This window comes from Tachypleus tridentatus, chromosome 6, assembly GCF_004210375.1.
Source record: "Tachypleus tridentatus isolate NWPU-2018 chromosome 6, ASM421037v1, whole genome shotgun sequence".
Classification (NCBI taxonomy): Eukaryota; Metazoa; Arthropoda; class Merostomata; order Xiphosura; family Limulidae; genus Tachypleus; species Tachypleus tridentatus.
This window is the reverse complement of record NC_134830.1, coordinates 98216787-98226830: the sequence shown is the minus strand read 5'-3', so window position 1 is coordinate 98226830 and position 10044 is coordinate 98216787. Positions and strand designations below refer to the sequence as shown.

The window sequence follows — 10044 nt, the reverse complement described above, 5'->3', positions numbered from 1 at the left end:
TAATGTTGACTCAATTATCTCTTCGAAATGAACCACAGAGTTCAAAGTACTTCATTATGTCCAAGAAACACGACTAAGCATGAGAGAAAGCATTTGGTGAATCTCCCGTACTGAGAGTTATTGGGAAAACATACACCAGTCAATAATAACACATTGCTCTGAATTGGTTCCAAATATCTTAGCAGAACGCGAACGTGGAACCTCTTTTAAGTGAATAGTACATTTGTCGGTACATCTAAAAAGTAACTTAAGACACTATCAAGCAACAGCTGATCTTTGCCTCTGACTTGCCACAACCATAGATCAACAGTTTAAAGATTGAATCAAATGTTTGTAACTGCAACTGGACACGCTGTCAGTCTACGGATGGTTACACAAGGTCAGCCTATATGCCAGACATACATTGAGATGCGTTCTACTTTCCGTAAAATAGAAACAGCTCATCTGCATTAATGCCAAGCATCATGTATAGCAGTAATATCTTTACAGACGAGTTGCTTATTCGGAGAATACCTAGAACTACGTTTGCCTCATTTTCGTAAGGATAGTGAAGAATATGGTGGTTGTAGTGGTAGTACGGTGTATACAGAAATAAACATTCTACCAAATGGTTAGTGCACTCGCTTGCAATAAGCAGATTGTGAATTAGAATCCTATCAATGAACATGCACAAATGTTACCATGTTTTATTCAATAACACTAATCGTTGATAAAAGAGCAGCTCAAGAGCTAGCAGTGTTGGTATTAACTAGCTTAATTCCATCTAACTATCACTACTAAATTAAAGACTACAAGCTCAGGTAGCTCTTGAATAGTTTGCGTGAAATCCAAAGAAACAAAAAGAAGACTTGTGACATTGATGCCTGCTTCTCATAGCCACTCCTTATAGCCTTTGATATCATCTTAATATAAAAAATGCCAAATTCTACCGTACTAATATTAAGCATACAGCATAAATGCCAAGTAACCATACGTTTGATATACAATCACATACGTTCTAGACCGTATGGCCAATCGCCAGATGCTTTATTTGAAACAAAATTGAATTAGTTTGCTTTGTTTTGAATTTCGTGCAAAGCTACACGAGGGCTATCTGCGTTAGCCGTCCTTAATTTAGCAGTGCAAGGCTAGAGAGAAGGCAGCTATTCATCACTACCCATCTCCAACTCTTGGCCTACTCTTTTATCAACGAATAGTGGGACTGACCATCACATTATAATGCTCCCACGACTGAAAGGGCAAGCATGTTTGGTGTGACGGGAATTCGAACCCGCGACCCTCGGATTACGAGCCGAACGCCTTAACCCACCTGGTCATGTTAGGCCTAAAATTGAATTACATGAAATTGGTATTAATTAATAACGGTGTTGTTTTTTTTCGTATAACACTTTCTACAAATTCTATTTGTCTTTTAGTGGCTGTTAGTAGTATATACATCATATTCATACAAAGCATTGAAATAATAAAATTAATAAATAACATCTCGAATAAATGTTCAAGTTTGGAAAGTATAAAAATTGCAAAGTACGCATGAACCACTTAGTTTCTACCCAGGAGAAAAACACAAGGACACTGTTGATTTTTTAAAACTTTTATTGAGTTATTCGGTCATAATTAATCGTCACCAAATAAACACACAGAGCTTCAGAGTTAAATACCTACAATAAACGCACATTGACGAAAATACACCACTACAATGCACAACAGTTTTAAAGTATACATGTTATGGTTAACTGTATCACAGAAATAATATTTAAAAATTATTTATACCTATAATATAATGGTGTTAGGTGTCAGTTAGTAAGAGATAAAGGAAATTGTTTGGTTATAATGATTACTGTGAACTACTGTACTGCAATGACTAATAAACCTAAGTTTAGTTATAGCATCATACATCTTCTAATCATTATTTCCCATACCAAATATGTGCTTCATGATGTATTTTGTAAATTATGTAATTTCTCTACGATTATTTGCTATGATGCACAAATACATAAATCTGAAAGGTTGCTTAACTGAAGTTACGAAGGAATATAGACAAAACTTATAACAAGATCTTCAAAACTTTTGTTTCCAAAGAGATTACTTTTAAAGTACAAAGCCTTTGGAATTACTACAAATCGTTCAATGAGAACAAACTGAATAACTTTCACGTATATGAACAAGGTATACCACTTAATTCTTATTTAAGACTTAATTTCACAAGTGAGAAATAACTACTTATAAACTACATTTTTCTTTTGTAAACATCAATACGTTCATTGAAAAGCAACGATTATAAGATAAAGAGCAGAAATAGTTAAACTGGACTAGAAACATTTATGCAGTTACATAGATGTTCAATCAAATATTAACATATTAATCAAAAAATTTAACGCAAAGGATGCAGGACAGAATATCTTTAGTTATATTCTCGCATGGCTGTTCAAAAAATACTAATGATCTTTCCTCAATAATTCAGTTGCAGGATATAATAAAGAAATATTTCTTTTATGAACTCTCGTATTGTCTTGTAAAGACCAATATATATACACTCTTCAGGGCATTAGTTATAAGAGAAAGGTAAAAATGTAAATGTCACCCCAAAACTGACAACTCAGTGTGTTCATAGTTTTGTTGAATTTCTCGTATTTCTATGTTTTTAATATTTTTTTTGCTAACAATGGTTTGAATATTTATAACTTTGAATTTCAAAAGAATTAGGTCTGTACTCGAATATTATTCTAAATTTTAAAAGTTGAGAATTTCTTCACATGTTTTTAAATAATATATAACCTAAGACAAATAGAAATACCAACAACAAAAAAGCACTGATATAAAAAGAAAATTCAAAGCACTTCACACGTTAAAATTTAATTCACAGTAAAACTTTAACAAAAATGATATAAAGCCATAATGAACATTTTTTACATGCTTCTTTGATGATCTACACCGCCACCATTGTCACGTCTAATTACGATTAAAAAGCATTTTAATATAATCTGCACATACAAATCACCACTAGATATATAGAGCATAAAACATACAGAGAATTACATTTTTATTCTACATATAAACACACAAGATAATTTACTGGACGGAGTCACTGATAAGGACTACTTGAAACCTCACTATTAAACAGGTTCAAGGGTCAGAACACCGCAATGCAAGTGGTTTTGTGCTAAATGCGTGCAGGTATGAAGTGCTTTAAAGATAGCAGCTCTTACACTCATTTCGTTTAGAAAATTCCTTAACATTATGAATATTATTATACAGCTTCAAATAATTAAGAACATTCCATATAAGATTAGTATACACATTGTTACAAACATACTCTGAAATTACGGTCACTGTCCTTATATTTGGATCACATCAAAAACCAATTCATTCTACAAGAGGCTATTAAATAATAATAAAAAAAAGTTTATACAATTCGAATCAAACATTTCTGAGGAAGGATATTCATACAAACAGTTGAAAATCATATCAATAAACAAACCTCTAGAAATCCTTCATATAACAGATAATTCTTACTATAATGAAATATAATAAAATTAAATTTAAAATATTCAATCTAATATAAAATAAATTTAATAAAATCATATTTTAAAAATTATGTATAACTATACCGGTAAATCTAATAAAATAAAATAAAATAAAATAAAATAATTTTGTTAGGTTAGTGTACACTTTAGTTAACCTACAGCAATTCAGAATGTATTTTGTTGTTCGAGTTAATAACTTGTAAAGCGATTAACCTAATAAAAATAAAAGTAATATGCATTTTGTTCTAGAAAGAGTAATTTATGTAAGTTAGTATAATAAAACTCTAATTCTTTGCTTTGTATTAGTCACAATAATTTAAGCATGGTAATCGAACAAAATTAAAATTTCCTTTCGCCGTATCATAATCCAGTTAACTGTATAAAACCTACTCTTATCATTGTTTTTTATAATATTAAATTTAAGAAACTTAAAACAAGAACGATTCTAGAGTTTATTAAATTCCATATTATAATAAGCAGTAATAAGTGTAGGTTTTATGAAGTTAACTGGATTATGGTACTACAAAAGACAATTTGTTATCTTAAGAAAAATTAGGTATGTTTTAGTAGCGTATAAAGGTAACTATAAGTTAAAACGTTCCAGTCAAAGTCAACCAGAAATATAATTAATTATAACATAACACTCAATGGAATGTAATCAAAATTTGCATAAAAAGTAATTAGATATTTTGAATATCACAGGTCGCTTTTTTTGTATTGATTAGTTATAGCAAATAACATTGGGGTCGCTAAGGGGTTGTTTAGTGCAAGAGTGCTAATGTGCTGTACTGTTGAGACAAATTACACTATCCAGATTTATACTTTACACTTATATACAGAATTATGGCAGGCACACAGAATTCACGGTTGGGAGAAATTTTCTCCTTACCATTTATTGTATATCTACAAATCTATAGTTGGTCCCAAGTACAACCAAACTGTCAATCTAACAATATTTGTCTAAACCAATATTCTTGCAGTAGCGCCAATACACTTTCTACTAGCACTAGTAATGTTAACTAGTACCGATGTACAGAGCTTCCTCTTTTTTATGAATAAATTATCTGAAAATATGCCTGAAGTATTTAAAATGAAAGTATTAGTATTTTGTAAATTTTACTTATTCCAGAGCAGAAGAGATTTTTGGAAAATATGACATAAGTTCGTTCGGTACATGAAATAGCTTGTGATTTAACCAATCATTACTGGGAAAGTTACATAAAATTAAATAACTTAGGCCTTAGCCGCGTTATAGAAGTCTGATAGTGGAGTGAGCGTAATCCATAAGTTCCCCTAAGATTAGACATGTCACCTCGGTCTGATTGATAGTTTAAGCCACAATCGTACGACATAGCCTAGCATCTAACGCAAATCGAAAACAAAGGTATACTGATCTATCGTATGGCTCAAACCTTAGAAAATAATAGTGGTCTAGCAGATAACATAAGCTCTAAACATGCTAACCATGTCTGAATAGTGAGATCACGTTTTAGACAAGTTAGAAAGACCCGATAGCAAGCTTAGACCTAAAAAAAGCCATACATATCTGATAGTCAACCAAAGACATGAACAAGTTAAATAATATCTGACATTTAATATTTTAAAATTATCTGATTATAAGTTTGGGTCCTAAACAAATTTAAGGATCTGACAGTGAACTTAAGCTCAGAAAAGTTATAAAGAACTAATAGGGAGCTTCGGCTCAAGACAAGTTAGCTATAACTGTATGACATTGAGCTTAGACCCTCAACAAATGATTAAAATCTTATAGTAAACTCAAGTTTTAGAGAATTATACGGACATGATATTTATAGAGGGGTTATAAACACTTTATGCTAATGATATCTGGCACTAGAAAATTATACAGACCTGACATTTATAGAGGAGTGATCTTAGGCTCTTGATATTACTAGGACTAACGGTAACCTTAAACATTATTACAAGATTAAAGAAGTTCGATAGTGAGGTAAAGCTCTACACAGTTCATATATATACTTAGCTCTTACGAACATGTCATAGATTTAATAAATACATAGTTTTAGACCCTTAACGCATTATACAGGTCTCATAATAAGGTCATTTTTGTAAATGCAATGTAGTTGTAATGTACAGATAACTTAAAGATTATATACATCTTATATAGCTTTGCTAAATAGCTTACACATTGTTGAATTAAATGGGTTACAGACAATGTCTCAGCACGTTTTGGTAAAAAAAAAAGGACAATGCCCCACCCAAATATTTTTATATAGTATATCTTTTTGTTTATTTTTATTACTTTTTGAAGACATCTTGAAAGTTTGTTTGTTTGTTTGCAACTTTATTTAGGTTTGTTTGTTTCAATGTGAGAACTTAAATAGGTAGGTAATTTGATAATTATAGCTTATATTTTTCAAGATGAAAAATTACACATTCAATCGAATACAATGTACCACATTTTTAAGTAAATGACTGGAAAATACAAAAGACGTACTGATAAGAAAAACCAATTTTATCTGAACAAAATACAAAAATATAACGAATCAATTCATATAAAGAAAACTTAAAGCAACTACCCACAATTGAAACATCCTGTAAAAATATTTTTGGATATTTATAAAAATTAGAGAAATTTTGATGGTCAACTTTATTTGATTACCACACTCAAATCTTATAGTTATAATTCTTCTTTCGCAAAGTATGCATCCTATGTTGTACCAAAGTAACGCCAAACTTTGGTGATGATGTACCAAATTTTGCAAAAATCTGTACTTATGAATAGAAATGCAACATCAGAAGCTAACTTATTTTAAAGCGAGAGTTAGTAATCAAGGAGGTGAGACATTGTCCTGGATCCTATTTCTAATTGTCTATATTGTTAATCTAGGTTGACGAAAGTTAGGTATGACATCCACTTGTATATTCTAAGGCATGTTATAATACAGCTATTTAACTTGTACCCCTGACAATTAAATAGCTGTAATACAACATGCCTAGGATGTTGTATAAGTGGACCTAATGCCTAACTTTCGTCAACGTTGTTTGCATGATCAAGATCGTTTTTCAATAAGATCCATTTAGTTCTACCGAAACCTAAGCTATCCATCAGATAATTTATTTCTATCACAATCAACTTCAATTATTTCGAACTTAACCTATTTCTAGCTGTCTGCAAAGTTTTGAAACCCTTGTTTTTATTGTAAATACAGTTCTAATAAGTTGAAATACATTGATGTGATATAGTGTTAAGTCATTTGATACCTATGCTATCGTAATGTTGTAGCTGAGAAGTAACGCATCTGATAAATTAAAAACAGAAGCAAAGTAACCAATTCGTAAACAGAAACTGTCAACATTGCAGTAATTTTGAAATTTTGTGTACGTTTTGACCATTTCAAGCCCAAGCTGTATATTGTAACAAGAGTGTGCAAGTGTTATTACTGTAGTTATTTGTGAGTGTCAGAAAACACTGCTGTTTTTTTACCTTTTTATCTACTCCTCGAGCAACAAACTACGAACTGTGTCTGAGTGCACAGTCGTGTCACATTGCAGGTAAAACTATCTATCATTAAGTTCATTAAAACTAATCTCTGAAAATATTCTTCTTCTCTTAGACGAAAGCAAAGCTGAACCTTCTCAGTCACTTTAATAGTAATGTTATGTGCTATTTTGTCTATTTGTTTTTCTTTCTTTTATCGTTATGCCTCATATTTGAAAGGCTATTTTCTGCGTGCCGCATATGTGTTTGTGCTAACACATAACGTACTGTCTAATGTCAAGTTCATGAGAGCTTAATCCTTTTTGTTTTCTTTATTTTACACTGAAAGGATACGTAACGTCAAAAATATATACAACTATTAAACTTAACTTGCTATTACCAGTGTATTTTTACGTAATATGAAATATAATTATAACTTATATTAAGTAACCGAAGTATTTCATTTTTGTAGAAGGGGAATAAATGTTGACAGTAAGTTGCATACAGTAGAGTTACAGTAGTCAATCGTTGAGAAAATCTTTTAACTCAATCTCGTCATATCTACAACAAATAATTTTCCCGGTAGACCTGTCTAGCTTGACAGATACGTCATGGGAACACAGACAAGCAGTAACAGGTGCACTCGTTGCTCCTAGCAACCGGTTCATTATCTGTCGTAGCAACGTCATTCACGCATGCATGGGGCATGATTGCTTGCTGTCGTGACCAGCGTTCACCTGTGCGTTTGGCTTATCTGCAGATCATTAGAGTAAGCCAGAAAAGCTGACATACAGCTTACAGGAAACAGGTAGCTCAATGCGTATGTGAGTCATTATAATCGACCTCTAGGGAAAGCTACCATCCCCGGGAAAGGTGATTGACTAGCTACACAGAGAGTAATACAAACTAAAAATAATATTTTGTAAAAAATCTCTGAAATTAAAAACTTGTTAAGTTTTTCCTTTTTTATTTTGTAACTAGTTTTGTCACTTTCAATCTAGGTTTCTGGCTTATTATTTACACTTTCTTTTAAATAATGTATCTTTAACTTCTGTTTCTAAGTTTATATTCCTGTTAATTTCCTATCTTATCCTTATACTGTTGTGTCGTGGTTAAAGCAAGTTAGCAATAGGTTGCCAAAATGAATGGTAAAAGAATAAATTAAAACTATCCAAGTGTATTGTATCTTTGTTAATGTAAAAGTCGCTATCGTAGAAATTCCAAGAATGAGACTTTTTGTATTTTAATTTTGTTAAGATATATTAAAGTTGAAACTTGTGAATTCACGAAAAAGTCTTATAAATCACTATATGACTCATTAAACTAGTTATAATCATAATTTCCCACTTATACAGTAAGCAAGAGTAGTTTATAGAAGAGGTACGGATGTATATTTACCTGAATACGTAACTTCTATCAATTCTAGAATTTAAACAAATTATTAGATTTTGAATGTTGATTTAAATAATAAAACATTATTTACTGGAAAAGCTTTTGTGCTTGATAATAATCGCATCAGTGATCAAAATGCCGTACCTGTTCTGAAAATTAATTTTACTTATTGTAAAACTATAAATTGTAATAAAATATAGTTACAATTAAATAGATAATTGCCTAATCGTACGCTGTTTCGTAGGCTTAGATCAGATATACTTAAGGTTTTTATTATTCGTTAATTCTTACTTAACTTTATGTGTAAAATACCAGGTGACTTTAAGAAAATACTACATAAAATACAAATTACATAAATAAAACACATTTCATATGCCTTTCAAACGTTTCGTTAAATTTATTTCTGAACAGAGAAGAGTAGTTTTCAACCATATGTTGTAAGCGTTTTACACGGTAAAATATTATCGTTGTGTGGATACATATTGTTAACTCAGATGTACTTAAACGAATAAATAGTTACGAGAGTAACTGAGCCAGGTAACTCAGAATAGACAGATTTTGAGTGATCCCAAGGGTTTCGTGATAAAGGACACGCCACCACCATGAACTAGCTACAGAAGTGCACCACTAATAGTCCAACAATCGATCGCCACTTACAGACTAATCACTATTATGAAAATTTTATGATCCCTGTCACGTTTTGTAGGTCCCACCCCACACTGGCCATGTTGACAAAGTGGGGTAATTATAAGGCGCCATTGTTCAGGAAACGTTTCGTGCTCCTGTCTCTTTCTCTATAAAAATGAATTGCATGGAGGTAGCGCTAATCGATTTTGCGGCAATGGAGTAAGTAGTGCGCTTGCGCTGGAAATCGCAAATTACGATGGCTACTGTGCAAACTCTATATTAAGCAATAAGAAAATGTACTTGACAGAATAATATATTCAAAATACTATGATATAAAATGAAATATAATTTATTGTTTTCATTTTCTATACTTTTGTCAGCCGAGAAAGAACTTTGTGGAACACTACATTACACATCCTAGAACATTGAAGTAATTGTTTATATCAAAAATTTTTTTTCATTATTATTAAATCTAAGATGTAAATAAAATTTATCTATCTTTAGATTAAGTCTAACATAATGTTAAACTGTGCATAAAACTAAAACACTTGAGATTTAATCCTCTCTACTTCACACAGCTAAACAAGAAAACTGTGTCTCTGCAGAAAGTATTTTTAACGATATAAGACAGTTTTGAATTATTTAACTTTTCTTTTTTTAAATGCCAAATATATAACATAGATAAACCAATTCCAAGCCCATCTTTCTGACTTTAGTAGGTGTTACACATATCTTCCAAGTCTTGCAAATGTTTGGCCTGAAAACAAAAAAATATGTTTTTATATCTGCTTTAGATACGCTGTTTTATAAGTTTGTTGTCTATTTTTAACGTTTTCACAAGCAAGAAATTTTGAAATAACCGCCTGAGTTTAATTTACTTAAATGAGAAAAAATACTACATCAAAAAACAATTACCTGTTTTCCTATTAGAAAATAATTCACAATGTCGATTAAAAAGTCACTAAATTAAAAGTTAAACAAATTTCCTATCTCTATGTGCATTTTTATAGGAGAGTAAATCACAAGAACTGTGCACAATACTAT

General features: G+C 31.1%; 1 protein-coding gene across 3 annotated transcripts in view; it reads right to left on the bottom strand.

Annotated features, from left to right (window-relative positions):
• Nucleotides 1-1581: 1581 nt before the first annotated feature.
• The window catches only part of LOC143253144 (uncharacterized), a 29608-nt gene continuing 21145 nt past the window's right edge, over nt 1582-10044 (bottom strand). For all 3 annotated transcript variants that reach the window (XR_013029403.1, XR_013029402.1, XM_076506482.1), the window contains one exon: nt 1582-9757. The gene's annotated coding sequence lies outside the window, so the exon portion shown is untranslated. The remainder of the gene's footprint in view (nt 9758-10044) is intronic.